The sequence below is a fragment of the Canis lupus genome, chromosome 7, assembly GCF_003254725.2.
Source record: "Canis lupus dingo isolate Sandy chromosome 7, ASM325472v2, whole genome shotgun sequence".
NCBI lineage: Eukaryota > Metazoa > Chordata > Mammalia > Carnivora > Canidae > Canis > Canis lupus.
This window is the reverse complement of record NC_064249.1, coordinates 30,767,968-30,794,900: the sequence shown is the minus strand read 5'-3', so window position 1 is coordinate 30,794,900 and position 26,933 is coordinate 30,767,968. Positions and strand designations below refer to the sequence as shown.

At 38.6% G+C, this 26,933-nt stretch overlaps 1 protein-coding gene and 1 pseudogene across 5 annotated transcripts in view; one reads left to right on the top strand and one right to left on the bottom strand.

Moving 5' to 3' along the window:
* POU2F1 (POU class 2 homeobox 1) overlaps positions 1 to 26,933 on the top strand; it is a 187,918-nt gene that overhangs the window by 39,965 nt on the left and 121,020 nt on the right. The gene's annotated exons all lie outside the window — the stretch shown is intronic.
* On the bottom strand, positions 1,863 to 2,353 carry LOC112648646 (60S ribosomal protein L35a-like; annotated as a pseudogene).

Here is a 26,933-nt window from a genome sequence, read left to right as displayed (position 1 = left end):
GCAGAGGGAGAAGCAGGCTCCATGCACCGGGAGCCCGATGTGGGATTCCATCCTGGGTCTCCAGGATCGCGCCCTGGGCCAAAGGCAGGTGCCAAACCGCTGCGCCACCCAGGGATCCCAATTTCTGAGTTTTATATCTGAGTGCTAGTAGAGGACTTCTCTGTGTGCATTGAATGAGGTCAGTGAGCATGTACATTTATAGGTCAGAGACCCGGTGCTCTACTTGGGTTATTATTTTTTTAAACCAAGATCTAGGAGGAGGATATGGCTATTGGAGCAACCTGGGAACACATTGTTTTGGATAATCTTGCCTCTTCCAGCTATGACTTTCAGAAGCATTCTTCATCAAAGCCTTGCCAGCTGTGGCCTCTGCATTCTAGACTTTCATGGCACTTGTTATTTATATCAGCTCTTTTGAAATTCATAGTTTAAAATTTAATTGTTTGATAGTACTTTTATTATTTTTCTGATTGCTGTGGAAATTGTCATATGTTCCTAACATTATTAATAAGCTTCTTAGGACAGGGATGGTATTTTATAGTTATTTGTAATCATGTGTTCTCTTAGCACAGTAGCCAACTGCAGTACAATTGCTTAATTGTGTGTATGTGTGTTTTTACAGAAAGGGAGTGGGGACAAAACCAGAAGGAGAGGGAGAGAGAGAATCCCAAGCAGGCTCCATGGTCAGGAGCTCTATCTCACAACTCTGAGATCATGACCTGAACTGAAATCAAGCACTGGATGTTTAACCAACTGAGCCACCCAGGCACCTCTGTTCTTTCTTTTAATGTGGCTCAGTGAATAAGATCTGAGTGATAAAAGGCAACTTTATGTTCAACTTAAATTTTTGTGTTTTATTCAACAAAGTTGTTTAAATACATACTTTGTTCAAAGAATTTCAAGAAACAAAAGGTGAATCAGAAACAGTTCTTGCCCTCAAAAGGAATAGGCTCTTAGAACAGTTTATAAATTGTAAATACAGTTGTTAATTTTGTGTACGTAAGTATCCATCTTTCTTTCAGAAAAGGAAGGGGCTAAAAATTATTTGTGATTTAATTAGGAAGCTCAAACCTACAAGGAAAAGGTCATCTAAGATAAGAATGTAGTAAGTTACAAAGCGCTGGGGCTCTGGGTGTCTATAGAGGAAGAAGTCATTTTGTATTAAGGATGCTGGAGAGAGACTGTGCATCTTAGAAGCATGTGAGCTGAGTCCTGAAACAGGAATGCAGGATTTTGACAGGTGGATTAGGAGTGGAGGGTAGAATTGCATTTCAGAAAGATGGAACAATATGATCCAAGGTCTGGTGGAGGCGGAAAAAGCTGGCTCTGTTGGAGCAAAAGTAGTTCAATTTGGCTAGACAGACTATAGGGTAGTAAAAGCAAATAAGTTGGGGCCAATTTATGTAGAGTCTTAAATATCAGGCTAAGGTGTTTGGACTTAATTCAGTAGACAGTGGGGAGCCACTGAAGTTTTTTGAGTAATATGATCTGAGCCATGCGTTTGGAAGATTAATCTGATTGCATTAGAAGTAATGAATGAATGGGAAAATGAAAGTATTTTCCATTGTTGGATCAGTTTTTGTTTTCTATACAAAATATAATTAAAACAAATGTATGCTTAATTTAGTCATTAAAATAATGCTAAGAATCCTCATTAATTAATAAGTAAGAAAAATATATTTGTGTTCTTCAACTGCCTTTTAAAACTAGTTGAGGCCTTATTCACCTGTTGAATTCTAATTAAAAATTTTCTGTATGACTGGCATTTCTTTGGGGGGCCTCCCCACTGTCAGAAGTACTTGTTGCATTTATTTTGTTTTAACAAAAATACAAGAGAACAAATCTACACATTTATTTACTTTTCAGTACTTGATGCTTGAGGGGTACAGCATCTCATGGACTCTGTGGCCAATGACATTAGCAGGAAGCCTGCTTCAGAATTTAGCAGGAACCATCCCATTGTTTCCATGATCACTAGTTGCTTTTCTCCAGATTATTCTGGGGTTTTTGGGTTTACCACCAGGAGTCACTGTGTTGTTGTGCTTTGCTTTGTACACATAAGCATATCTCTCGCCTAGATAGAATTCAGTTTCATCTCGAGCGTAAATACCTTCAATTTTAAGAGCTGTGTGCTCCCTCTTGTTCTGGAGACCCTGCTTATCACCAGCAAAAATGGCCTTGGACCACAGCCTTCTAGGCATGTTTGTTGTTTTAGAAGCCCTGTTCCCAGCAGGCCTCCACAGGCTCCAAGAAGGCTGAAAAAGCAGAAGTACTTGGTGCATTTGGATTCTAATTAAATTTTTGCATTCAGGGGCACCTGGGTGGCTCAGTGGCTGAGCGTCTTCCTTTGGTTCAGGTCATGATCCCGGGGTTCTGGGATCAACTTCTGGGATCGAGTCCTGCATCGGGCCCTCTAAGGGCAGCCTGCTTCTCCCTCTGCCTGTGTCTCTGCCCCTCTCTCTCTCTCTCTCTCTCTGTCTCTCATGAATAAATAAAATCTTTTTTTTTTTTTAAAGGAAGTGAATTTTTTAAGCTGAGAATTGAAATGTGAGAGCTCCAGCTATCATGTAGGCAAGGCCAAGAGTGAGAAGGGCATTTCAGGCAGAGAGAACAGTATGCTCAAAGCTCCACCCCATGGAAAAGAATTTGGAGTAGTAGAGAACCTGAAAGGACAGTGTGGCCAAAATGTATTTTGATTACTGAGAAGTAAGATGAGGCTGGAGATTTAGGCAGAGACCAGATCTTGCAGAGCTGTTTAGGCCATATTAAGGATTTTTCATTTTATATAAAGTGTAGTGGGAAAAAGGTGACAGTTGAAGGATGTTTGAGTTGAGGAGTGGCACAACTCCATTTATGTTTTAATACTAAGTTGTATTAGTATGTTTTAAAATACTAAGTTGTGATTAATAATACATCCAAAATCCAACTATTTCTTATCTTCACTAACCCACTCTGGTCTAAATCTCATAAATTAACTGGTCTCTGCTTCCACCCTTGTAGCCCTTCAGCCTATTCTTGACATAGTCACTGGTATTTTCCTTTAAAATATTACAGCATGGGACGCCTGGGTGGCTCAGCGGTTGAGTGTCTGCCTTCAACCCAGGGCATGATCTTGGAATCCCGGGATCGAGTCCCATATCAGGCTGCCTGCATGGGGCCTGCTTCTCTCTCTGCCAATGTCTTTGTCTCTCTTGGTCTCTCATGAATAAATAAATAAAATCTTTAAAAAAAATAAAAATAAAAAATAAAAAAATAAAATATTAGAGCATGATTCACCTCTGCTCCAAGTCTTCTAGTGGTTTCCCATTTTGTGCAATGTAAAGGCAGAGGCATGCCCCCAACTCAGGACCTTTGTACTTGCTGTCCTTTGCCTACAATGCTTTCTCCAATATCTACATGGTTCACTTCCTAACCTTCAGGTCTTTATATAACTGGTGAATCTATCTTTGGCCAGACCCCATCCCTGCCCATCTTTCCCTACCTTCTCTTCAAAACACTATCCTCTCATATATTTTATTTTATTTTTTTGTTTAGAGATTTTATTTATTTATTCATGAGAGACACAGAAAGAGAGAGGCAGAGACACAGGCAGAGGGAGAAGCAGGTTCCATGCAGGGACCCCGATGTGGGACTCAATCCCAGAACTCCAGGATCATGCCCTGGGCTAAAGGCAGATGCTCAACCACTGAGCCACCCAGATGTCCCTTTCTCTCACAAATTTTATATTAGAATTTAAGTTTCCCTAGGTAAAGGATTTTGTAAGAGAATTTTATGCACCAATGTTTTCTTAGTGCATGGAGTGCCTGACACATAGTAGACTTCCATGAAACTAGTTGAATGGATGAATGAATGAATAAATGAATGGAGAATGGGTTGGAAGAGTCGAAAGTAAAAGCTGAGTAGAAGCTGAGAGAACATTTAAAAAGGCTCTTTGTATGAGAGATGATGTTGGCTGAGATGAAGGTTGTCCAAGATGCAGAGAAATGATGGATTCAAGATATATTTTGGATATAGAATCAACAGGATAGTTCACAATAGTTAAAATAACTCAAGTTTTTACCTGAACAAATTTAATATTCTTTCTGTTAAACCGAATGAAACCTAATTGTTAGCTAGTAATATGTTAGTAACCAGATGAGTCTTTTTTTTTTTTTTAAGTCTGTGTCTTTGGTGCTGTCATATTCACTGATGGCAGTAGATGTGATGAAAGTTAATAAGAATTTGATAAATATTTCGAGTGTTTAACATATTTGCATACTTTAAAAATTTAACATGTGAGATCATGCCTACGGAAGTGAGATGCATGTGATAGTTGTTTTAGTTAGCATGGAGTAGTGGTGGTTCTCAAATGGGGATGATTTTGCCCCCTAGGGGTTATGTGGCAATGTGTGGAGACATTTTTGTCGTCATAACCTGTAGTGTGGTATTCATGGCAGTAGTCATTGGAGGCCAGGTATGTTGCTAAAAAACATCCTGCAGTACACAGATCAGCCCTCCTCCCTCCAGCACAATTATCTAGTCCAGAATGTTAGCAGTGCCCAGGTTGAGAAACCCTGCCTCAGGGATTAAAGCTTTATCAGTGCCAAATTTACAGTTATTCTGTTACATCCACAGGCTGGTACAACTAGAATGGTTGTGCTTAACTAACTTTCTTTCTTTCTTTCTTTCTTTCTTTCTTTCTTTCTTTCTTTCTTTCTTTCTTTTTTTTTTTTTTTTTTTTTTAGATTTTAGTTATTTATTCATGAGAGACACAGAGAGAGAAAGGCAGAGACACAGGCAAAGAGAGAAGCAGGCTCCATGCAGGGAGCCCGACATGGGACTCAATCCCGGGACTCCAGGATCACGCCCTGGGCTGAAGGCAGGCACTAAACCGCTGAGCCACCCAGGCGTCCCTGAGCTTAACTTTCAAACAAATTTAGTATAACTGACACACATGCATAGTGCATAGTATAACTGCACACACACACGGGGATCCCTGGGTGGCTCAGGGGTTGAGTGCCTGCGTTTGGCCCAGGGCATGATCCTAGAGTCTCAGGATCGAGTCCCACGTCAGGCTCCCTGCATGGAGCCTGCTTCTCTCTCTGCCTGTGTCTCTGCCTCTTCTCTCTCTCTGTGTCTCTCCCTGAATAAATAAATAAAATATAGAAAAAAAAAAAAGATTCTCTTAAAAAAAAAAAGAAAGCTACATCTTCAAAATAGTTCCCTTAAAAAGGTTATTTGTTTATGTGACCCTACCTCTTTTATAGTTGCTTTTGAGACCTGTGGGAAATTCTTTCAATCTCCTTATTGGTACCATATTTTTTTCTGAGTGTTTAGAAATATCCAGTACTTTCTGATTATACTCTGATGAATAATGAGGTTGTGTATTAATTTTATTGTAAGATGAAATTGAGATAAGTGACCGTAAAGAAATAATTGGTTCTAAACGTAGTTTAAAAGTGATGTTTCTTCTAACACAATATCTTCATCAGTAAATATTGAAGTAAATGTATATATTCTCATTTTGAAGAAGTAGTTATGTGTGAAAGTTCTAAAATGATTTTTTATTTATTTATTTATTTATTTATTTATTTATTTATTTATTTATTTATTTTAAAGATTTTGTTTATTTGTTCATGAGCAACACAGAGAGAGAGACAGAGAGGCAGAGACACAAGCAGGCTCCATGCAGGGAGCCCGACGCAGGACTCAATCCTGGGTCTCCAGGATCACTCTCCGGGCTGCAGGCGGCGCCAAACCGCTGCGCCACCGGGGCTGCCCTCTAAAATGATTTAAAACTAAAGCTGTGATTATTAAAATGTCAAATACTAAAAACATAGTTGTCTAGGATCATGGGAAACAGACATTCTTACATAATATTGGGAAGACAACTTGACAAAACTTTTGGACAGCAATTTGATTATACTATTAAATTTAAAAATGTTTGTACCCTTTCACTTAGGAATTCTATCTCTAGCCGTTAATTTATAGAATCATTTAGACCAGTGAGCAAAGGAACACATATATAGTAATATATAGTGCTATTTCTTAAAATTTTGTTAGTAAAGTGGAAAAAAATAGAAATAGCTCAAATATATAGTAATAGCACATTGGTCATTAATCCTTAGTGTGTCCTTTCAGTGGATTACTACTATATACTACCAAAAAAAATTTTTTTTAAGATTTTATTTATTCATTCATGAATGACAGAGAGAGAGAGGCAGAGAGAGAAGCAGGCTTCATGCAGGGAACTGGATGTGGAACTCGATCCCAGGACCCCAGGATCATGCCCTGAGCTGAAGGAGGAAGCTCAACTGCTGAGCCACCCAGGTGTCCCTCCCAATTTTTTGAGATTTTTAAATTTATTTATTCATGATAGACATAGAGAGAGGCAGAGACACAGGCAGAGGGAGAAGTAGGCTCCATGCTGGGAGCCCAATGTGGGACTTGATCCCAGGACTCCAGGATCATCCCTGGGCCAAAGGCAGGTGCTGAACCTCTGAGCCACCCAGGGATCCCCTCCCTCAAAATTTTTGATATGAAAATTTTGATATGATACCTGACATGAAAGGAGGTACAAAATATATTAAATCGAGGTAGGAGTGTGTAAAAACAGCAGTCCCAAACTAGTATGTGTGGTATACAATACAAAATTATGTATGTAAGATACACATAGAAGAAAGACCTGGAAGAAAAAAATACTAGATCTAACAGTAGGCGTAGAATAGCTTCCAGTATTTCAGACTTATTTGGTTGTTGTATAATGAATGTAGTGTTTTACAATCAGAAAAAAATAAATCTATTTTTAAAAAATATTTATTTACTTGAGAGAGAAGAGAGAGAGCAAGAGGAGGAGCAGAAGGAGAGGGCAGGCCCAACATGGGGCTCCATCCTAAAACCCCAAAAGACCATGACCTGAACCAAAACCAAGAGTTGGATGCCTAACCGACTGAGCCACCCAGAGCCCCCAAATAAATCAATTTTAAAGTCATGATCTTTTATTGTTTTGAAGCAACCTTTTGTATTAATACATAACATAGCTAAGGATCTTTGAGTCCTGTATTTATATTTATGAATACCTAAATTGGCCAAAGGTTCCTACATTTTTGTTCTCTATCTAAAGTTATTCACTCGTTTTTAAGAGTTTTTTAAGTCTTGACATTAAAGTGAAAGTGTCAGGGCAGGGATGGCTCAGTCAGTTAAGGGGCTGCCTTTGGCTCAGGTCATGATCTCAGGGTCCTGGGTTGGAACCCCCACATTGGGCTCCCTGCTTAGCAGGGAGCCTGCTTCTCCCTGGCCCTCTGCCCCCCTCCCCGCCCCACTCGTGCTCTCTTGCTATCTCTCATAAACAAATCTCTAAAAATCAGTCAATCAATCAATCTTAGGGTTTGAAATGTTCTAGAATGCTCATCTGTATATATCCTGCAGGTGGTGCTGGTGTTTTTGCAGTGTTCCTGGGCACTGTTTATTACTCAAGTATAATTCCCCTGAACTGGAAAATTATTTAATTATTGGTTCTGGGTATAGAATGCTATCTAATTATGTAATTGTTGAAAATCAGGTATTTTATTACTATTATTTCAAGAACTGTGGTATAGCAGAAAAAAATTGTAACTGGTTATAAGGACATAATTCATTTTGTTCCTTATTTGTCTAGGTTATTTCTCATTACAATCTCTGGAAAAATTAATTTCAACCCTGAATGATATTCTCCAATTCCTTTAAAGTTCCAAAACTTCATCAAAACTGGCAAGAGAACTAATTTTTTCAAATGAATTCCTTTTGAAGTCCCCCCCTTTCTCTTCTCTTTGTGTGTTCAACTCCCCCCGCTCTTCTCCCTCTCTTTCTCTCAGTCTGTCAAGTTCAAGAGCAGCTCAGATGCCATGAATTAGGTGAAACACAAAAGGGGGAAAGGAGACCCTTTTGAAGAACAAAGGCCTCCCATTAGGCTGCCATGTTCTTTTTTGACCAAACGTGCACCCTACATGGTTTCTATTGTTGTCCACATGCCCTGCACATAAGGTAAATACAGTAGATCCTCATTACCTCACGTTTTCCTCCTCTTCCTCCTATGCCACACACAACCAGTGAAGCTTTAGGTCTTTGATGTCTTTAAGCATTCTTATACAGTTGCTTTATCTCCTTTAAAAAACGACAGGGCTAGAAATGGAAGTGGAGAGCAATGCACACCAAGTAAAACTCCACACAGAGAGAAAATTAGCTGATAGAGAAGCTGCAACCCAAGAATCCAGGGCAGGTGGAAGGAACCAAAGATTTTACTGCTATTATTCTTCCACTCTGTGCCTTTTAATATCCTGTATTTTTAGGGCAATAACTTTGATTTACACTCCCTATAGATTGGTGAGTTAGTTTCTGCTTTCTTTGTCTATGTAACAAAACATACAAATGGGAATAAATTTAATTGCTGAGAACAGTTCTTGTAATAATGAGAAACTCTTGCTAATCTGCTCCTGCTTATTGGATGTTTGCTCTTTAGTGTCATGTAGATGGCTTAGCTGTAGGTTTGTTGTCTTAATGGTACTTTTCATTGGAATGGAACTGAGAAATAAGATTTTTTTAATAAAAAGCTTTAAATAGGAAATAACAAAAGAGATAACCTATGTAGAACAAACTTAAAACTTCAGAGAAAATTATTGAAATTTTATGTTATACATACTTGAAATTTAGCCAGCTTATGGTCAAGTTGTTTTAATGTTGCTTTTGCAAATAGTGTATGATTCTAGATATTTGCCTACTGTTAATCATTGAGAAAAACATCAAGTTAGCAAATCTTTAGAAATGGCCTTAATTCCTTGCAAAGATGATTAGAGTTTTGGACCGTGGTTTGATTTATTTTTATTCTCTTGAAGAAATTGGATAATAAGTGCTGTGTGGTAGGGTTCAGGGGACTGTCCAAAAGAGATGGAAGAGGGAGAAGGATGATGGGGGAAAAAAGAGCAGTGTTTCCCTTTATTGTATTTTTAAATTAAAAATTGCAGTGTAGTGAAGAGCAAGGTTAGAATTTCTGACAATGTGTTTTATGTTTTAGCTGATGTTAAATTAATGGCGGGCAACTTGTGACAACATGCAGTTAGGGTGTCTGTCTTTTTAGGATCATGGGAGTCATTCAGTGGAGTAAAAAGAGCATTAAAAAAGAAATTTCTTTGTAGGGACAGTAGTACCGTTTTATTTTGAAAATTTCATGAATAAGTTTTTAGTATTTGTTTCTTTCCCCACATGCATTCAAGTAAAAATACATAGTACAAGTAATCCTCCCGTCCTCTTTTTTTTTTTGTCCTAAGGATTTCTTTTAGAATACTCAATCCTAGCTAGTGCACTTAAAAAAAAAAAAAATTAAATGTGTTAACTACTAGAGGAAATGTTTTAACCTTTAATGGACCCTGGATGTTGCTTTTCAGGAACTGTATCCCTTGGTTTCTTGTTTTTGGTGGGGGGGTACAGTGGTTTGCAAGAAATCCTTTGGTTTATATACTTGACAGCAGAATAAAAGGCAAAGAGCTTCTTGCTTTGTATTGTGTAGGAAATTACCATTTCTGTTGTCTGTGCAGGATGTTGTAAAGATGTAGCCAGGGAGTCTCAGAGGGGAGAGAGAGAGAGAGAGAGAGAGAGAGACTTGCAGTTCTAATCTTTTCTTGCTTTTGCCTCTGGTCATAGGATGGATTGTTTTTCTGCTTTTGTTCCTTGGGGTGGCATCTGTCTTCAGGAGAAATCACTTCACAGTCAAACACAGATTGCTGAACTGTGGCATTTTTGCCCTTACTGTTATCCTGAATTCACTGGGAACTGTTTTAATATAGGTGCATTTAAACACTTGTTATTTATGAATGGGGAGAATTGGAGAGTGAAGTCTCATTCCTTATTAAATGCTCCATCTCCTGATCATCACCTTTCAAGAACACAATTCTGTCCTAGCACAAGGCTTTTTCACTAATGCCCGAATATTTATGCTAATCTGAAAGAGCCCCTGCAGCAGGGACTACACATTTACACACTTCCCACATATAAAGAGATACTTATGAAATGGATGATTTCTTGACACTTTCTAGTTTAAGATTGTACCTTTCCAAGTTTTAGTATTGATTTTAACTTATTTCAGATGTTACACTCTGATGGGTTTAATGCCTACTTACAATGGTTCAGTTATTTAAGTAATTTAACATTTTAGGACTCTGTAGCTTTAAATTTAAAGAGATGCAAGTTTTTTACATATATGAAATGTTGTCCTAGTAATGATGTTATTATAACAATAATAATAGTAATTAGAAAAGTGATAAATAATTTTAAAAATAGAAAAGAATCCTTAACCAGCAAAGTGGAAACAGAAGCATTTTAAACTAGTAGATCACCTCTTTTCTTGAGACACCATTTGAACAGTTAGTTAGTGGCAAGATTTTAAACATTAAATGTATTTGTGACTAAAACCTTCCTTCTTAAGAATGCAGCGTAACTGCCACAACCTCACAGGGGTCTCATTGTATAGAACCAGACTTAAATGGCTGAAAGAGACAGAGCATAATAAGATTGGCCAAATCTATACTTATTGAAAGATTGAGCATGAAAAGATCTGGAGCTTTACAGTAGTTCAAGGAAGTAGGATTTATAAAAAAAATTGTGATGAGTGACTTTTTTTCCTGACATGGGTAGATTTTGATTTAAAAACATCCAAGGGACTGGCAAGCTGTACCCTGGGGAGAGGGATGTGCAAGGAGGGAAGGAATCTGATGAAATAGGACTTTAGAAAGTTTCTGTGGAAGGCTTGGAACTGGGAATGGAGAAAAGAAATTAAATATTAAGAAAAATATTTTTATAGATATTTGTAAATTTTTATTTCTGCAAATGTTGATAGAAATAACACAGGAATGGCATCAAATGGACCTCTAAGAATGAATTTACATTTTTAATTGGAAGAAATAAAAAGCATGATATTTTATGACACAAAAATTCTATGAAATCGACATTTCTGTATCCATAAATAAAGTTATATTGGGACACAACCATACCCATATGTTTAGTATCATCAGTGTATTATGTATGACTGTACTTGTGCTACAGTGGCATAGGTAATTGTTCATAATGACTAAAATATTTGCTTCCTGGCCCTTTCCAGAACATATTTGCTATAATAAAGGATTGCCTGCAGGGTGGACTTTTTGCTAAGGTTAGGTATGTTTGCCATTTGTGGGTGTTTTCTGTATTTTTGTATATATTCATCAATAATCAACGCTTTTTCTAGTGAATTGTTTCATTAATTCTGCAGAATGTGAAAATAAATATGGCCCTTTGGGGGGCTCCTTATTTTGGGGTGGAGGTGTTCTTAATCTGGCTCATTAAGTATATTCCCTACTCATTAAGATTTCAGAAGATCAAACCATATTGAGGACTCATTCTAAACTTCTAAAGTCTGCTAAGAGTTTTGTTGCACTCTTTGGAGCATGGGAGATTCCACTGTTTGAACACCGGGAGAGCTGTTTACTGCTGTTACAAAATAAAATTCAGCCAAGGAAATATGAAGATGTAATTAGCTTTATTAAAGGGTTCATGAATTAGGTAGCATCCCCTGTAGTAAGTAGAGGGGAGCTCTCAGGAGTTATACAAAAATAAAAAGTTTTTATGGGAAGAAGGATAGGGTGAGAAAATTATTAGCAAAAGAAAAGAATTGTTCCAGGCAGGTTCACTTTTCCATAGGGGGGAAGAACAGGTTGTCTTATCATGCAGACTACTACATCATTTTCCTTTGGGGAGTGGAGAGGACCCTTGTGCCCCATTACTTCACCAGTGGGGGTCAGAAAATTCCTGACTAACCAGTTATGAATACATTTCTGGGTGAGGTTGAAACTGCAATCAGATTATGTATTAAACCCAGACTTGGTGACTTGGTTTAAGTGATGCCATTTGAGCCTGTGGTTTTTTGTTTTTTTTTATTTATTTATTTATTTATTTATTTATTTATTTATTTATTTATTTATTTATTTATTTATTTATTTATTTATGATAGGCACACAGTGAGAGAGAGAGAGGCAGAGACACAGGCAGAGGGAGAAGCAGGCTCCATGCACCGGGAGCCCGACGTGGGACTCGATCCCGGGTCTCCAGGATCACGCCCTGGGCCAAAGGCAGGCGCTAAACCGCTGCGCCACCCAGGGATCCCTGAGCCTGTGGTTTTTAACGCTGCTGTTAGTGAAGTTTAAGATCTTAGATTTGCACACACAAATTTTGCCCCATTGGAGCCAACTACATTGAAATGGGCAGTGAATCTTTCTTGAAAGCATTAGATCATCCAAAATTTGTAAACCAGGCATTTAAAAATGAATTTAAAGAAATGTAATGTAGACTTTTTCATTAAAATACTTGCTTTTTTGGGGTGCCTGACTGGCTCAGTCTGTACAGCTGGCGACTCTTGATCTTGGGGCAATGAATTCAGGCCCATATTGCGAGGGATAGGGTTTACTTAAAATTTACAAAAATAATGAAAATTAAAAATAAAGCTTAGATTCTCCTTGTTCTCTGGTCCAGTAGCTTCTGCTTCCCCTATTATACCTGTGAGGAATGTGGGCCTTGTTGGGAAGTAACTGGGAGCTCTCCTGGACTTCCATAGGAAAAGCTGGGATGACCCATATTACGATCTACTGATTTGCCTGTGTAGAAGAGTAGTGTAGACAAGAATTTGAACTTGCAGCCCATTTTCTCTAATTCTTCCACCTTCCTCCCTCCTCACAGCTTCACGTACTTAGGACAATAAAATTAGGGATTTTGAAATGTCACAGTGAAATAAATTATTGGGCTTAACAAAGTTATAAGAGTCATAGTTAAAAATAAGTTATTTAATTTTCTTGTATTTCTTCTCTTAAATAATTGGGCCTGAACCATGATCACATTGTTTATAACTAATCTCTTTGTAAAAAAACAAAACAAAACAAAGGTAGTAACTGTAGGTCAAACTCCTGATTTATTCTGAAGACAATAGACTGCAAATTGAGTGATTTCTTTTTCCCCTAACTAGATTTTCTTTTCCTTATCATACCTAAACAATGATAAGGTTGATATATATATTTTTAACTTGTTTTGGTTCACCCAGAATTACTCTATGCAGGATTTTTTTTTTTTAAGATTTTATTTATTCATAAGAGACAGAGAGAGGCAGAGACATAGGCAGAGGAGAAGCAGGCCCCATGCAGGGAGCCCCACGGGGGGACTCTGGGACTCCATCCTGGGTCTCCCAGGATCATGTCCTGGACTGAAGGCGGTGCTAAACCGTGGAGCCACCCAGGCTGCCCTCTATGCAGGATTTTAAAAAATACTTTATATAAGTTCTTACACGTCTTTTTCCTCATTTGTTAGAGATGTAATCTCTAGCAGGTAGTATTTTGCAGTTAATCTGTTGCTTCTGTCTCCTAGTAGCCCCCCCCCCCCTCTTTTGGGTAAAGTTCAAGGAGTTTTATAATAATGTGCCTGGATAGAGAATGAGCCGTCAAAAATCCATATGGCTTTTAGAACTAATAATACTATTCAGTTTGACTATTTTAGATAATTCCTTTACCTAATTTTTCTTTCTTGTTCTTCTAGCTCTGAGTATTGCCTAAAATATACCTTTTCTGGTAAATTTGTATACGAGATGTGGCAATATTGAAGAGGCAGATTTTATTTTATTTATTTTATTTATTTATTTTAAAGATTTTATTTATTTATTCATGAGAGACACACACACACAGAGGCAGAGACAGAGGCAGAGGCAGAGGGAGAAGCAGGCTCCATGCAGGGAGCCTGACATGAGACTTGATCCCAGATCTCCAGGATCAAGCCCTGGGCTGGAGGGGCAGCGCTAAACCAGACCTACCGGGCTGCCCGGCAGACTTGATTTTAAATAAGAAGTTACCTATTCTTGCTATTTTATTGGCCCTGCTTTCTGAAGAATTTGCTGTATTTGGTGCTACATACTCTGCCTTAGAAACCAAAAGTTTACCCACTACTGTCGGTTTTAACATAGTTGATACATTTGGTAATTAGTAGGATTACCTGTCTATAGATTCAACTGTGCTGTCAAAAAGATTGGGGAGTTAAAGTAGTTTGGTGCTTATTTGTTGTTACTCAGTTGTATGTATAAACTATGAATTTTAGTAAAGTTATTCTTTTTTTAAAATAATATTTTATTTATTTGGGGGAGAGAGAGAGAGAGAGCACAAGCAGTGGGGAGGGCCAGAGGTAAGAGCAGACTCTCCCCACTGAGCAGGGAGCCTGATGTGGGACTCAATCCCAGGACCCTGGGATTATGACCTGAGTGAGCCAAAGGCAGTCGCTTAAGACTGAGCCACCCAAGGAGCCCTACTCTCTCTCTCTCTCTCTGTCTCTTTTTTTTTTTTAATTTTTTTTTAAATGTTTATTTATTTATGATAGTCACAGAGAGAGAAAGAGAGGCAGAGACACAGGCAGAGGGAGAAGCAGGCTCCATGCACCGGAAGCCCGATGTGGGATTCGATCCCGGGTCTCCAGGATCGCGCCCTGGGCCAAAGGCAGGCGCCAAACCGCTGCGCCACCCAGGGATCCCTTTTTTTTTTTTTTTTTTTTTTTTTAAATAAATCCAGTTTTTGCAAGAATTCTTGTCACTTTTCATTAATACCAACATCTCCATCTAAGAATATTGGCACTCCTCCCACTTTCCTCTGCAGTCCTTTCTTGTTCTGTCTTTTTTCTGGGCTTTCTGAAGATTCTCGTTTGGAACATGCTGCCGTTAGTCCTCAGATTTGCTACTGCTGAGTTCCAGGGTTAGTTTACCCTCAGTCAGACAAGTGTGATAGTTATAGCTGATAGGAGCACTGTGATAGGACCAATAGTTTTTTCTTCCTTTCTTTTTATTTCTTTTGGAAATACTTGTATATTGCAGCAGGAGGGTAAGGTAGGTCACTGTCACCGTAAGGAGCAGTATCAATTTGCCTAAGAGAGGAATTACAGTATTTTTGTAAGGAACATAGAGGAGTGGTTTATTTTTTTATTTTATTTTTTTAATAAAATAATTTTTATTGGTGTTCAACTTACCAACATACAGAATAACACCCAGTGCTCATCCTGTCAAGTGTCCCCCTCAGTGCCCGTCACCCACTCACCCCCACCCCCGCCCTCCTCCCCTTCCACCACCCCCAGTTCGTTTCCCAGAGTTAGGAGTCTTTATGTTCTGTCTCCCTTTCTGATATTTCCCACACATTTCTTCTCCCTTCCCCTATATTCCCTTTCACTATTATTTATATTCCCCAAATGAATGAGAACATACACTGTTTGTCCTTCTCCGATTGACTTACTTCACTCAGCATAATACCCTCCAGTTCCATCCACTTTGAAGCAAATGGTGGTATTTGTCGTTTCTAATGGCTGAGTGATATTCCATTGTATACATAAACCACATCTTCTTTATCCATTCATCTTTCGATGGACACCGAGGCTCCTTCCACAGTTTGGCTATTGTGGACATTGCTGCTATAAACATCGGGGTGCAGGTGTCCCAGCGTTTCATTGCATCTGAATCTTTGGGGTAAATCCCCAACAGTGCAAGGAGTGGTTTAAATTTTATTTTATTTTGTCATTCTTGCAATGATTGTCTTATGTTTTTTTTTCCTGCAAATTAGGAGTTTCATTTTACTGTTGTTTTTTTAAGATTTTTAAAATTTATTTATTCATGAGAGACTCAGAGAGAGAGAGAGAGAGAGAGAGAGAGAGAGAGAGAGAGGCAGAGACACAGGCAGAGTGAGAAGCAGGCTCCACGTGGGGAGCTCAATGCGGGACTCAATCCCAGGACTCCAGGATCACACCCTGAGCCAAAGGCAGATGCCCAACCGCTGAGCCACCCAGGCATCCCTCATTTTACTGTTTAATAACCTCCCTTGATATGTCTGTGATAAAGAAATAGGACTGATTAAACCACACAAGAAATCCAGTCTCATTATTTAATACTTCATTTCCTTTTTAAGTAATTTTTCTCCTTAACATTTATGTGTATATTTTAAAAGTCATGGTTTCCCCTACTGTTATGCATGCTCCATGAGGGCACAGGTATTGGCATGTTCTCTGTGCTATCCCCAGCACCTGAACAGTGAAGAGAGCTCACTAGGTGCTCAGAATACTTGTTGAATATAGGGCAGCCCGGGTGGCTCAGTGGTTTAGCACTGCCTTCAGCCCAGGGCGTGATCCTGGAGACCTGGGATCAAATCCCACGTCAGGCTGCCTGCATGGAAGCCTGCTTCTCCCTCTGCCTGTGTCTCTGTGTCTCTCATGAATAAATAAATAAAATCTTTTTTAAAAAAAATAGAATACTTGTTGAATAAATACACCTGTGTACACACATCACAGGCCATGGTTGGAGAGGGAGTGCTTTTGTCAGGGAGTACCTTGGTGAGAAGAGACTATGCTCCCACCAGTAATATTTTCTTAACACCAGGTCAGAGACTTAGGAGTATTACCAGTAGCCCCTCACTCTCAGCTTCAAATTCTTATTATAGCAAAATCTTCTCTTTTTTTAAGATTTTATTTATTTATTCATGCGAGACACAGAGAGAGAGGCAGAGAAGCAGGCTCCATGCACGGACTCCAGGATCACACCCTGGGCCAAAGGGAAGCGCTAAACCGCTGAGCCACCCAGGGATCCCCAATATTATAGCAAAATCTGTAAGTTTTATATCCTTTAGTAATTCCCAAATCTGCCCATTTCTCTCAGTCCATGTTCTCTGCCCCAGTCCAAGGAGCAGCAGCATCTCTGTCTTGCAGAATAATACCAGTTCCCCCAATCTTCCTTTAATTGATTTTCTACACTGAAGCTGGGATGATCATTTGAAAATACAAATCCAGTCATGTCATTCTCCTGCTTAAGATTATTCCCCATTGCTTTTAGGATAAAGACCAGCATCTCGCATGCCTGCTTCTTTAGCCTTTCCTCCCTCTTGGTACTTGAGGCACCCAGGCCTTTGCTCACATCCTCACAGGGACCATGCTCTGACCCTCCACATCCCCTTTTGCTGAGTCAATTCCATTTAATTCTTCAGAGCTCAACACAAAGAGAGTTTCTGTAGAAAAATTGCTTCTTGAGATATATCTTTCCTTTTATAGAATTTATCATAATTTATCATATCTGTCTGCAATGAGACCAAAAACTCCCAAGAGGAATGAAACCTTGTCGGTTTTATTCATTGTGTTCTGAACTCCAAGTATCTCTAGCACCTGGCACCTGGTAGGTGATTAATAAATACTGGTTAAATGACTAGAGTTTGTCTTTTCTATAGATTTAAGGTATCCTTCACTGGTCTATAAATTTTACTTTTCCCATAAATTTTACTTAGGGCACAGCATAATCTTTTAGGACTCAAATTTAAGGATAGTATGCTTATCATTAACACAAGTCAGAAACTAAAGATCCAGTAAAATCAGCCAATTTTTGAGCTGGACTTGAATCTCTTCAGATTGTCTCTGAACTCTATTTTTACCTGTCCTGACATGTTTCCTTAAAGAAGATAAACTGACTTAGAGATTTTGCTTTCATTTAGCAAACATTTGAGGGCTTATATTATGCCACACACTTGGGAGACTTTAATTAGCTACTTTCCCTTTATTTGTCTTTCTATGATAATGGAATTTAAAATAATTTTAAACTTAGATTTGGTTTTCAAGACCTCTGTTTCCCCATGGTTATGTATTTGGGTTTATGGTTATGTATTTTATTTATTTGAGAGAGAGCATGAGAAAGAACCAAGAGAATGAGCACAAGTGAGGGGAGGAGGGGCGTAGGGGAGAAGCAGACTCCTTGCTGAACAGGGAAGACAGATGGGATCAGGACCTCCAGATCATGACCCCAGCAGAAGGCAGATGCCTAACCAACTGAGCCACTCAGCTGTCCCTGAGGATTCTTTAAAAAAAAAAAAAAAAAAGGAACTTTATGGGGATGCCTGGGTGGCTCAGGAGTTGAGTGTTTGTTTACTTTTGGCTCAGGGTGTGATCCTGGTCCCAGGATTGAGTCCGGTATGGCATCAGCATCCCCACAAGGAGCCTGCTTCTCCCTCTGCCTGTGTCTCTGCTCTCTGCCTCTTTTTGTGAATAAATTTAAAAAATCTTTAAAAAAATGCACTTTATAAATAAAATGCTTACTTGAAAACTTTTCTCACTTGACTGGTTAGTTAGTAAATTCTCTTTAATTTATACATAATTATGCATGTTAAAGGTATTCAAATGCTATTGGATTAAGGTTTGTGTCCCCGAGTTCTTCTCTTTCCCTCTGATCATGATAATATTCAATTCATATAGCATAAGCCTGACAGTATTTAATGAACACACATTATATGTAGAATACTGCCTAGATATTTGGTAGAGGTTGGCAATGTGTAACAAATGTCATTATGGGATGAGACTTAGCAAACATAATTGGGGAGCAGGGCAGGGTAGAATGCCTGGGTAACTCAGTGGTTGAGCATCTGCCTTCGGCTCAGGGCATGATCCCGGGTCCAGGTTAAAGTCCCACGTTGGGCTCCATGTGAGGACCCTGCTTCTCCCTCTGCCTATGTCTCTGCCTCTCTCTCTCTGTGTCTCTCATGAATAAGTAAATCTTAAAAAAAAAAAAAAAAAAAAGCCGGGGAAGATTCAACACTGATAAAAAAATTCAGTCTCTTGTTTTACAAATATAATACACCGATTTCTACTCTAAGATACAGACCAACAACTGTTACAAGTTTTCAAATGTAGGTTTATGCTGAACCATTTCTTTTGTAGATGTCCTCCCAGCCATGATAGAATACATACTCTGGAGGTAAGGGAATAACCTGTGACCTACCCTTGCAATTCAGATAACTACAGAAATACTTGATAAATTAGTAATAAGAGCTTGAGGAATACTTAAAAGGTAAGAAGAGATATGATCTAGAGTTGGGGCAGAAATGCAGTTTTTCATAGAAGGAACTACAGCATAAATGTTTCAAAGGGAACATGCCAATATTGGTTGGATTTGGCCAATGATGACTGGGATCAAGTAGACGGCTTTTCAAGCAGGGTTCTTGTGTAGGGGAGAGAATTTTTTCCTCTGTCCTTCTAGGTTCTTTTGACTGTTTATTAATTAAATTTACATTAACAGGAGAGAACTCCAAACAGGTAATGGAGGTTTATATGCATCCTGACCTAAGGGGAAGGGGGTAAGGGTCTGGGGCCTCAAAACATACGAAGATGATTTCACAGGAAGATGAGAAGAGCAAATGTTAGGTTAACAAATATTTGTCCTACCACATGGAGACAGTGGGACACAGAGAAGAACCTGAACAAATAAGCCCTGCAAATACCCTCCAGTTTACTATGCCTACCCTGTATTCATGGTAGTTGTCCCTACTGACAACTTTCTTTCTAGACCAAGTCCTCTATCTTACAGGCAGTTACAGTGGAGGTAAACACACACACACACACACACACACACACACACACAAAACACAAAACCTTTTTTCTGAGTCTTTAGGGCTTTGATCATCTTCAGGTAGAGAAAAATCCACCTGTCAAAGTGACACATTTTGGGGAGTCTCTTTTTGAACCCCTTCATTAGTATAGAGTGAAGAAAAAAGGTATTAGTTGGAATTATGATTGGAAACATAGGCTAAGAATTCTGACTTAATAAAATGATTTGTATTTAAAAACAGGACAAATTTGTGATGTAAGGAAGAATAAAACTTCCTCTGTTGGTCTTGTGAAAATGAAAGTGGACATGATAGGTAGCAAAGATATTTGATACTTGAGCTTGAGTTTTTTGTTTGCTTTGTTTTTGAGATTTTATAGCTGGTCTATTCTTTTTTTTTTTTTTTTTTTAGCTGGTCTATTCATTTGGAGAATGTGGAAAAATAACCCTGAACACTTCCCATTAGTGAACATGTTGTTAGGCTCTCAACAAAATAATTTCTACAGTCATTTGTTCTGTGCCAGTATCAGCCAAAATTACTTAAAGATACTGTTGAAGAGGAAGAGTTTCCTCTGCCCTTCAAGATCTTTATGGCTGGACTAAGAATCAGGTTGAAAGGAGACAGATGAACAGGAGAAAATCAAATTTATAGTTTCTGTCTGGGGAATTCACATAGACGTGAAATTCCAAAGACAATGAGGCTTATTGAGCCATGGAAAGGGTAGATGCCTGAAGGCACAAAAGGGAGGAGCAAGCTCATTAACAGAAGGTGAGGAGATGTTTAGAAAACAAAGATGTTGCCCTATTCAGATTGAAGAAGCATCTTTGTTAATAGCTCCCATGCTGGTAAAGCAGACGGCAGGTGAAGAGCTTTCCCTGAACCTACAGGGTTTGGATTGCTTTTAACTCAAAGTACTGTTCATGCCCAAGTACGCCATCTTGGGCAGCCTGTCTTTGGACCATACAATATGAATAGTACTATGATAGTTACCTTTACAAAGATAGTTGACATTAGGTTTTTATATGACCCTGGCCTTTTTTTTTTTTTTTTTTTGGAAGGTGAATATCAGCATGTGTCACAAACCAATTTTGCTTTTCTTTGAAATTATTTTAATTTAGGCTTTTGTGAATGTTTGACTTTCTTTTTCATTGAGATGGTTTCCTTTGCATGTTCTTTCCAGTCTTAACCTTTATTTTTCAACCCCAGCTAAGCATAAAATGATCTTTCTTCTAACCTCTTCCCTGAAATTAATTGTGCTAAATTACCAGCTTCTTAGATATCAAGCAATCCTCATGCTAAAGGCATTTATTAAATGTCCATATGTGCTTGCTACTATGCTAAGTGTTGTAGTAATAAAGTAGGAACTCTCGGGACTCACATCTATTAAGTGCTTTTAAAGTGCCAGGTAACACTAATGCAAATCACATTACCAAAGGCATTCATATAAATGGTGTCCCTCTGCCCCCATCCCACCTAGCTAAGTGCCTTAAATGCTTTAAGATTGCATCCCCATAGGAGGAGGGTGGAGTGTTTAGTTTTCATTTGGGTCTGGTTTAGATGACGAAATACAAGTTATACAGTTCTCAAGAGGTCCATTTATAGACTGGTCTTACTTAAAATGTACATAAAGTATTTGGGAATACTCTCCCAGTAGCAAAATGCCTAAGACTGCGATTGTGTGAATAAGGAATAGTGGCAAAAGAGCTATAGTGTGCAAGTTTAAAATAATGTATTTGGGGACATATTCTAGTTACACTTGTTAGGATTATGGTTTTCAAGTTACTGTTAGGGAAGAGAAATGAAAAGTTATTGTTTATTATTATTGAAAATAGCAAAAAAAAAAAAAAAAAAAAAGAAAGAAAGAAAATAGACTGATGTACTGTGATCAAAAGATTAGTTCCGGATTCCAAAAGAGAGCTTATTGGAAACACAAAATATTTTTCTACTCTTACACCTAAATGATCTCTGTATACTATATGTGAATTTGAACACATTGTTTCAGCAAAGAAGGAAGGTCCAGAAGATGTATGATTAAGGACCAGAAAGCCAAAATAATTACAACACTTCAATCTGGAATGAATGAATGAATGAATGAATGAATGAATGAATATATGAGATTTTATTTATTTATTTGTGAGAGACACAGAGGAGAAGCAGGCTCCCTGTGGGGAGTCTGATGCAAGACTACATCCTAGATCCTGAGATCACGACCTGAGCCAAAGGCAGACAGATGCTCAACCACTGAGCCACCCAGGTGCTCCAATCTGGATTACTTTTATAAAATTTAGGATGTTTAGGCATTCATTCAGGCAGCTATTTATTGAGGAACAACTATGTTCTAGGCCTTGTGCTGAGTTCACAAAATGTTCTTTGTTGCCTTTGTCAGACAGTATACTACTGGTCCGTGCAAACTATGCCTCACTAATTGTTTTTCTTATGCTGTTAGGGGAAAAGAAAAGAACAAGAAGTACAACACAAATAAAACTTTGGGATTATATATGATCACAGGTTATAAAATTTTGAATAGGTGGAATCAAGAGATGCAGAGTTTTTTTAAATCAACCTTTGGGACACAGAGGGGTTTGAGAAATGGGATTCTAGAGCTAGACTATCTGCATTTGAGTCTTGGGGGGCTCCCCACCCCTATGTGTCTTGGCTGCCTCATCTATAAACTAGGCTGTTCTGAGGATAATGTATGCAAAGTGTTTAGAACAGTTATTGAACCACAGTAAGGGCTCAGTAAATGGTAGCTATTAATTTGAAGAACACTAGAACTTCTTAAGGATTTGGAGAACTAGATATTGGACAAATGAAAAATAAAAAGCACCCCCACAATTAATCAGCATGTCCTTAAATAAATTTACTGGGAAACTGAAGATCAGATCCAGTGGAGAATGCCTTCCAGTAGCATGTAAATATTCATGTTTTTAGAATTCTGGGATATAATTATGGTGCTTGAGGTTTATTAAAAGGGGGTTTTAAGGGTTGTTTGAATGACAAAAGATTGGCCTGCTGAATGTAGAAGAGCATTCCAGGAATCAGGATTAGTTTATGAGAAGAGTTCAGAGCTGGAAAGATGATGTTAAATCAGTTTATATGGGTCTAGCTCAGTCAGTGTTCTCAAACATGGGCACATTTGCCTCTCGGGAGACATTTTTAATTGTATTTCCCCAAGTTGGGGGAGAAGGGTGCCACTGGCATCTTGTGGTTAGAGGCCTGGGTGCAGTTAAACATCCTACAGTGCACAGGATAGTCCCCACAGCAGAGATTTGTTAAAATTTCAGGAGTGCTGAGGTTAAGAAACAATGTTCTAGCACAAGGTATAATAAAGGCCACCTGGTAGTAGAAGCCTACATTTATAATATCTCCACCCCTTCTTGTATAAAACAAAGAATACAAATTTAGCTCAGGTTAATCTAATACGCCATGATCCATACAAACACCTCCTTACACTGACCACCCTGCTGTCAACATTATCATTTGTTTTTTTCCAGTAGATTACTTTATTCTCAATGGAAGAAAATAACGATAAATTTAGATTAAACATATCAGAGATCTCATCCCAGCTTTTCCATGAATTTCCCATGTGACATCAGGCAAATTGTCCTGCTTTCCTGAGCAGACTCCACCCCAGTTTTTTCACCTTTAAAATGAGTGTAGTAACAGTTACATCCAGGGCAGCTCCTGTGGCGCAGCGGTTTAGCGCCACCTGCGGCCTGGGGTGTGATCCTGGAGATCTGGGATCAAGTCCCACGTCAGGCTCCCTGCATGGAGCCTGCTTCTCCCTCTGCCTGTGTCTCTGTCTCTCTCTCTCTCTGAATAAATAAATAAATAAATCTTAAAAAAAAAAGAAAAAAAAAACAGTTAATCCAGAGTTGATACAGGGATTAATGAATCAAGGGCAGACACTCAAATGGAAACAGATTGTCCACAGTTGTGAGGGCTCTGGAAAAAGCCTCACAAGACAGGTTTTGTTGTCATAGTTTATATGCCAAAGTTCAAGATTTAGTCTCCAGTGAGATGGGTTCAGAACCCCATTTATCAGTACATGTCTTTAGATAGGACTCTTATAAACCAGGCTCAAGAATGCCAGTTTGTAGCTTTAAATTGTTTCCATTGCTGAATCTTCCTTAATCTTCCTGACCTCTAAATGTTAGAGTGCCCAATACTCAGAATCAAACCTTTTCTCTTCTTCCTACTCTCATTCCCTGGGTATGTTCCTGGCTACAAATACATCTGCAATTTTAACTCTCAAATTTCTATATCCGGCTCTGTCTTCTCCCTTGATTTCAAGGTTTTTGGTTTGTTTGGTTTTTTGTTTGTTTTTCTTTTTTTTTTTAATTTTTTTAAATTTTTATTTATTTATGATAGTCACAGAGAGGGAGAGAGAGAGAGAGGCAGAGACACAGGCAGAGGGAGAAGCAGGCTCCATGCACCGGGAGCCCGACGTGGGATTTGATCCTGGATCTCCAGGATCGCGCCCTGGGCCAAAGGCAGGCGCTAAACCGCTGCGCCACCCAGGGATCCCTTTTGTTTGTTTTTCAATAGATAGTAACTAATGTTACTGAAATTTCCATGATGCCAGATGCCTGGCTAAGTGTTGTGCATACTTAAAAAAAAAAAAAAATCCAGTCTAGTTAATATACAGTGTTATGTTACTTTCATGTGTACACTATAGTGATTCAACAATTCTATACATTATTCAGTGCTCATCATGATAAGTGACTTATTCTTAATCACCTTCATTTTATATACAAACACACCCCCCACCCTCACCCCCAGTAGCCACCAGTTTGCTCTCTATATTTATGTCTCACTTTTTGTTTGTCTTTTTTTTAATTCAATTAGCCAACATATAATTCATCACTAGTTTCAAATGTAGAGTTCAGTAATTCATCAGTTGCTTAGTTTGTCCTTTTTTTGTCTATTTGTTTTGCTTCTTATTCCACGAGTGAAATAATATAGTATTTGTTTTTCTCTGATTAACTTATTTCATTTAGTGATATACCATCTAGATCCATCCATGTTGTTGTTAATGTCAAGATTTCATTCTTTTTTATGATTAATACTGCATTGTATATTTATATACCATATCTTTATCCATTCATCTATGGATGGACACTTGGGTTGGTTCCATAATTTGGCTATTGTAAATACTGCTGCAGTAAACATAGGGGTGCTCTTTATTCCAAACCTGTTAGTTCAACTATTTGCTAAAACTCTGCCCTAGGTACAGCCACTTAAAGGTATCCAAACTCCTTCTTTTCCCCATCATTCCCACATTTTCCCTTCTTGTGCTCATTTTCTTAAACATTTTTTAAAATTTTTATTTATTTATGATAGTCACAGAGAGAGGGAGAGAGAGAGGCAGAGACATAGGCAGAGGGAGAAGCAGGCTCCATGCACCGGGAGCCCGACGTGGGATTCCATCCTGGGTCTCCAGGATCGTGCCCTGGGCCAAAGGCAGGTGCTAAACCGGTGTGCCACCCAGGGATCCCATTGTGCTCATTTTCCTCTGTAGCACCACCAGGGCTACTCAGGGCTCCAGCTTGAAACTCGCCGTCGCTCTGCACATCTCCTTCACTTAACTGAGCATTCAGAGTAGTACTCAATATTGTTCATACCTGTTTCTTATCCATTATCTTGGCTGCTACCTTTGTTCTAGCTTCCATTCTTCCTTCGGTTCATGTGTTGGTTCAGTTTTCAGACTGAGCCCGTATAACCTGTATTTATACAGCTATCAAGTAAACTCTCAAAAAATGTTTTTTAAAAATTATTATATTACTCTTGATTAAAACGCACACAACTTTAAGGACAAAATTTAAACTTTCAGTTGAGCTGAAAGTTAAATTTGAGGAACTTGATTCTATCCTTGCTCACTTTTCTCCTCTCACCTCCTGACATCTCCTCACCCTTCACTCTGGCCATCTCGTCGTAGATTTGCCATTTCCTGGACTTGTCCTGCCTGCCACATACATCTCTTTTCCCTTCCTGTGTTTGACGTTTTCTTTTTCCTTTATTTTTAGTTGGAGTGTAGTCGAAAATGTTCTGCTTTTTCTGTACTTGTTTACACCAACTTGTTTCACCTGTTTCTACTTCTTAAGGAAGGCTGCTCTTGACTGTTCTCTGATTGAGATGTTGCATCTCTTCTCTGCCTTTTTAGCATGCTACTGGAGAGGCTAAACACAGGGCTTGCTCCACAGGCAGTTTTAGCAAATAGTTGAATTTACAGGTCTGGGATAAAGAGTACCTCTATGTTTAACTGGTTTCATATATTTTGCTTGTGTAGATTCGTAGAAATAGAGCAGGCTGAGTAATAGCAACTTTAAACCAGATTCTTTAGGGCACCTGGGTGGCTCAGTAGTTAAGCATCTGCCTTTGGCTCAGATTGTGATCCTGGGGTCCTGAGGGGAGCCTCCTTCTCCCTCTGCCTATGTCTCTGCGTCTCTCATGAATAAATAAATAAAGTCTTTAAAAATAAATAAATAAACCAGATTCTTTAACATTTTTTTCTCCATTCTTAAGGACTCTGGCCAAAGCAATTTACCCTCTAATTTTCTATTTATGGCACTTAAACGGTTTCTTTTCCTTTTAATTTCGTTAATGATTCAATTTTCTATTTGCTCTAAATACTATATGTCTTTTTTTTTTTTTAAGATTTTATTTATTTATTCATGAGAGACACAGAGAGAGAGAGAGAGAGGCAGAGACATAGGCAGAGGGAGAAGCAGGCTCTATGCAGAGGGCCCAATGTGGGACTCGGTCCTGGGTCTCTGGGATCATGACCTGAGCCAAAGGCAGATGCTCAACCACTGAGCCACCCAGGCATCCCTAAATAGTGTATGTCTTAAAGTTAACGTTTAATTATAGTAAATATTGTAGTAAATATTGATTTTTTAAAAATTAATTTAAGGGCAGCCCAGGTGGCTCAGCAATTTAGCGCTGCCTTCAGCCCAGGGAGTGATCCTGGGGCTCCGGGATTGAGTCCCGCATCAGGCTTCTTGCATGGAGCCTGCTTCTCCCTCTGCCTGTGTCTCTGCTTCTCTCTTTCTGTGTCTCTCATGAATAAATGGGTAAAATCTTTAAAAAAAAATAAAAATTAAAAAACTCTATAAAAATTAATTTTTTAAAAGTTAATTGGAAACCACGTGCATATTTCTAATCTGAAAGTACCAAAATGTATTTCACAGATTGGTCAACTACTTAAAATCACAAAGGTGCTTAGTAGTTTTTTGGTTTTTTTTTTTTTTTTTTTTGGTACTTAGTAGTATCTGAGAGGTAGAAGCCCAATGCTTTGGCTTCCACAGTTTTTTGCTCTCTGGTAGATCATACCGCATCTCCTGCTGTCCTGGTCTAATGGATGTTCTTTGGTGGAACTAAGATAAATGCATTTTAATATATGTAGTGCTCACCTCTGTATTCTGATTTAGAAGAAAAACCCTGCTCTGGAACCCTGCCTTGTGGAAAAAACTTGATGTCAATATTAGGTTACATTTTTCTCTTTAAAGGGATTTTTTTTTTTAAACAAAA